General features: G+C 41.0%; 1 pseudogene; it reads right to left on the bottom strand.

Moving 5' to 3' along the window:
- The window catches only part of LOC104815208, a 19,244-nt pseudogene extending 17,980 nt beyond the window's left edge, over positions 1–1,264 (bottom strand).
- Positions 1,265–5,211: the final 3,947 nt, after the last annotated feature.

The following is a 5,211-nucleotide window of genomic DNA, read 5'->3' as shown; positions in this document are numbered from 1 at the left end:
GCCTATCAGCACTAGGAATGACACCCAAGTCTCCAACAAACTTCCTGATCCAAACAGCTTCCTTTGCCGGCTCCCGACGCTGCAATATACTCAGCTTCTGTAGTAGAATCTGCAACGGTCGCCTGCTTGGAACTCTTCTAGCTAACAGCGCCTCCGTTCAAACAGAAAACATAGCCAGACTGCGATCTGTAGTCATCCGGGTCTGACTGAAAACTCCGAAAATTAAACCGAAATTAGGGTTAAATCACTTTATAAGAAAGGGATTAGAACCCTAATTGAGGAGAGACTTTTAGCAGCCGACTTTTGGTGTTCTTGGAGAGTTTTTGGTGAGATCCAAAAAGCTCAACAAGTTCTAAGTCTCGTTTTTCTCGAAGTGCGAAAAACCGAATAGAGATTCGAGTCCTAGCAGACAAGTTCCAATCGTTGGAATCCATCCCGAGGTGTGGATACGTGTAGAGGGCGAGGTAATCTTCCTCCCTAAGTGATCGGACGAATTCTTCAGTTGATACAGGCCCCGGATCGATTGAGGTAAGCGTTCTAACGTTTCTACGTTTTCAATAGCAGCATGGTTCTAGGGTTTTATAAAATTTTTGTTTTACTTCCGCTGCACAACCCTAGAATCGATCTCTTAGGAATTAGATTCGCTCATGAGATCCCAGGAAACCCAACAAAGGAAGACTCTACCAAGTGCGGTTGCTTGAGGTTCTGATCTAGTCCGAATTCAACCGTCTCGTCACCTATCTTCATCATGAGTCTCCCTTCTCGGACATGCACAACAGCATCGGCCGTGTTTAGAAACGACCTACCAAATGGGGATTTTTGAGTCCTCCGGCATGTCCAGAACAAAGAAGTCCACCGGAATGTAAAATTCCCCTACCTTCAAGGGCACATCTTCCAAGATTCCCATACGGTACTTCACCGATCTATCGGCTAACTGCAGTGCCATCCTTGTCAGTTTCAACTCACCGATATTAAGCTACTTGAAAATAGAGAGAGGCAATAAACTGACACTTGCGCCCAAATCACAAGCCCTCTCAATCTCCACATTCCCCAGTCTGCACGGGATGAAGAAACTATCAGGATCATCCATCTTCTGATGCAACTCCATCTGCAATGTGGTTGCACTCACCTCTGTGCTAAGTGTCACTGTCTCCTTCTCAACCGTCCTCTTCTTCGTGAGAATGTCCTTAAAAAGTTTAGTGTAAGACGGGATTTGGAGAACTACCTCATGGAAATGCATGGTCACCTCTATCTTCTTCAGCATCTCTATGAACTTGGCGAACTGGCTGTCTTCATTGTATTTCCTTGCCCGAGATGGAAATGGCAGAGGAGACTGTCTTCATTGTATTTTCTCGCCTCTCCTTCCTCTACAACGTGCCCTTTATCTTTATCTAAGGCGACTCTCTGAGGTTCATGCGAACTTCTTCATTCTCTGACAACAAGAGAGGTCTCCGGGAGCTTCCTACTGCTTCTCAAGCCTATAGCATTAATGTGCTCCTTTGGGTTAGGATCAACCTTACCCGGAAATTGGCCCTAGAGCCTCGAAGACTGAGATGCAAGCTGGAAAATCTGGTTTCCTACCATTTTGAGATGTGCATCTATCCCATCCAATCTCTGCTCCAAGCCCTCTTGTTTCTCCTTCAATCCTTTCATCTCGTCTCTCAGGCCGGAAAACAAGCTCTTCTGATCGTGCATCAACTGAGCCAACACCGACTTTAATTCCGATTCTTCTTCTTTAACCTGAGAAGGAGGAGCTCTATACCCTTGGTTTCACTGAGAGTAATCTTTGTTGAGATTTTTAGAGTAAATGAATGAGAATTTAGAATCTCTCAAAAGGATTCATGTTTCACGTGTATTATGAGTATGGTGGAGGAGTTAAATGCTTGTAAAAGACGTGCCATGAATTGGCTAAGTGTTAAGGATTCGTCGGAAGAGTTTACATTCGGTTTTAAACGTGAAGAGGGATCTCAGAAGAAATGGAAGGGCAGCTCGAAAACATGAGAGAGCAGCCTGTTTTTTTCTGAGGAATAAAGCCTAGAAATAAATGGGCGGTAGCTCGAAAAAACGGGAGGGCAGCCCGTTTTTTCTGAGCAGTTCGGGAATAAACGGGCGGGTAGCTCGGTAAAACGGGCGGGCAGCCCGTTTTTTTAACAGTTCGGAAATAACGAAAAATCCCGATCGTTCGGAAAAACTTCTGATTTCTTTATATCTTTCGACATTTGAAGTGTTTATACACCTCTAGACATCCTAACACGATATAGAACATATCTAATTCGATTTTTGAGAGATTTGAGAGCACTTTTGTGATTGTTCTTGCAAAACACTCACAAAAGCTTTTTGTTCATCTTCTTCTTGCGGTTTCTTGTATTTGTGATCTTAGGAGAGCAAACTAAGATCATTTTTCTCTTCATTGTATCTCAAAAACGTATTCCGGGAAGTCTTTTGCTTGTATAGGACGGAATAACGTTTTTAGGAAAGTGTATCACGGCTTGAAGAGTTATCCGGTTCCCGATTTACTTTTCTTGTTCATTTTATATCCCAGATTTCTAACAATCTAAACACGTTATCCATTCGAGGATGACTACTTCGGTGAGAGATCTTACAATATACTTTTACAAACTTGACAAGTTCGAGGGCGTGGGATTTCGAAGGTGGCAGAAGAAGATGCATTTCCTCCTGACGACGCTGAACGTCGTCTACGTGATAAGCACTCCTAGACCGGAAGAAACCGAAGAGGAGACATTGGTTGCGGCTCGTGTGCGGAACAAATGGGACAACGATAATTACGTGTGTTGCGGCCACATCCTAAACGGTATGTCCGATGAACTTTTTGATGTATATCAACACATAGATACCGCCAAAGCCTTGTGAGATTCGTTGGAGGCTAAATACGTCTCAGACGATACCTCTAGCAAGAGATTTCTTGTAAGTAAACTCTTACAAGATGGTGGACTCGAGATCGGTCATGGAGCAATTCCATGAACTACAAAGGATCTTGAGTCAATTCGTACAACACAAACTGCAGATGGATGAAGCCATCAAAGTTTCATCCATTGTTGACAAACTTCCACCGAGTTGGAAGGATGTCAAGCATTCCCTGAAACACAAAAAAGAGGATATGTATCTTGAACAGTTTGGAACACATCTTCGCATCGAGGAGGTTCTTCGGCTGCAAGATGGAAAAGGCGCTTCTCCTCCTACTACAGTGAATGTTGTAGAGGATGAGAAGGAGCCAAAAGACAAGGAAAGAAACCCTCCAAAGGCAATCCTAAGAAGAAGTCAAAGTCGAGTGCAGGGTTATCTATGTAATGATATGTTTAAACTTAGTATCAATAAAGTTTGCACTTCTTCTTTGTATGTTGTTGATTCAAATGTTTCTACATTATGGCATGCTAGATTAGGACATGTTCACTATAAACGGATAAATCTTATGTCAAAGATGGACTTAATTCCACCATGTGCCATGAAAGAAGATAAGTGTATAACTTGCATGAAAACGAAAATAACTCGTAATTCGTTTGCTAGCGTAGAACGGAGTTCGGAACTTTTAGAGTTAGTTCATAGTGACTTATGTGATTTGCATGGAACTCCGTCTCTAGGTAACAAAAAATACGTAGTGACTTTTATTGAAGACTCCACACGTTATTGCTATGTATTTTTATTGCATGCTAAAGATGAAGCTCTAGATAGGTTTAGGGCATACAAATCCGAAGTTGAGTTACAACTCGGCGTTAAGCTCAAGAAGCTTAGGACTGATAGGCGAGGGGAATACTATGATCCAACATATTTTGAATCTGTAGGAGTGATTCATGAGACCACTGCACCATACACACCGCAACAAAACGGTTAGCGGAAAGGAAAAATAGGGTCTTGAAAGAAATGGTTAATTCCATGCTTTCATACTCGGGGTTAAGCAATGGATTTTGGGGTGAAGCCATGTTAACGGCTTGTTATATTTTAAACCGAGTTCCATCGAAAATGAACAAGGTTACCCCATATGAACTATGGTATAAGAGAAAACCAAATCTGAATTATTTTTGGATTTGGGGTTGTCGGGCAATTGTAAAAGTTCCAGAATCAAAGAGAAAGACTTTTGGTGATCGAGGAGTAGAATGCATCTTCATAGGTTATGCTTTACATAGCAAAGTTTATAGGTTCTATGCATAGAGCCAAACAACTACATTACCGTTCACACGGTTATTGAGTCGAGAGATGCATTGTTCGACGAAAGTCGATTTTCTTCGGTGGTTAAACCACCTATTTTTTTACCTAGTTCGAGTAGTCGAGCAATCGATCAAGATAATGGACAACGTGAACCTCGTAGAGGTAAACGTATAAGGAAAGAGAAATCCTTTGGTCCGGACTTTCAGATGTACTTAGTGGAACACTACAAAAAAAATGGTCATTTCCAACGGGTAAATCCGTTGAAAATGGCCAAATTTCCGTTGGAAATTAACGTTTCCAATGGATTTCCAACGGATTTATCCGTTGAAATTTCGTCGTTAGAAATCGGTGCCCGTTGGAAAACCGTTGGAATTTTCAACGGAATTTCAACGAATTTTTCCGTTGGAATTTTCCAACGGATTTCCAACCGGCATTCGTTGGAATTTTCCAACGGATTTCCAACCGCAATCTCGGTTGGAAAATTCCAACGAAATTTCCAACCGCAATCCGTTGGAATTTTCCAATGGAATTTCCAACCGATATCCGTTGGAATTTTCCAACGGAATTTTCAACCGCATTCCGTTGGAATTTTCCAACGAAAAATTCGAAACATATTCCCGACCCGACCCGACCCAACCCCGACCCCGACCCCGACTCCGACCCCGACCAGACCACGATCCCGAAACTCACTTCCCAATAGGTCATCCATCCTTCCACTGCTCTAGCTCAATCCTCCTTAACCCTGGAGTTCCAATTAGAACTCATCCAACTCCTCCAAGTTAAACTTCTTATATCATATAACATTAATATATATATACATATATAAATATTTATACATATTTATATATATACATATTCAAATTCATATATATATATATATATATTTGTTATGTATATGTATATGGTTAATATATATATATACACTTATTCGTATACATATATGTGTATATACACACACATCATATTTGTATAGATAAAAATATATAAACACAAAATATATCTATATTTATACATATATAGATGTATAAATATATAAAATATTTGTTT

This window comes from Tarenaya hassleriana, unplaced genomic scaffold, assembly GCF_000463585.1.
Source record: "Tarenaya hassleriana unplaced genomic scaffold, ASM46358v1 Cleome229, whole genome shotgun sequence".
Taxonomy (NCBI): Eukaryota; Viridiplantae; Streptophyta; class Magnoliopsida; order Brassicales; family Cleomaceae; genus Tarenaya; species Tarenaya hassleriana.
The sequence above is the reverse complement of the archived record's forward strand: the minus strand, read 5'-3'. Positions and strand labels throughout refer to the sequence as shown.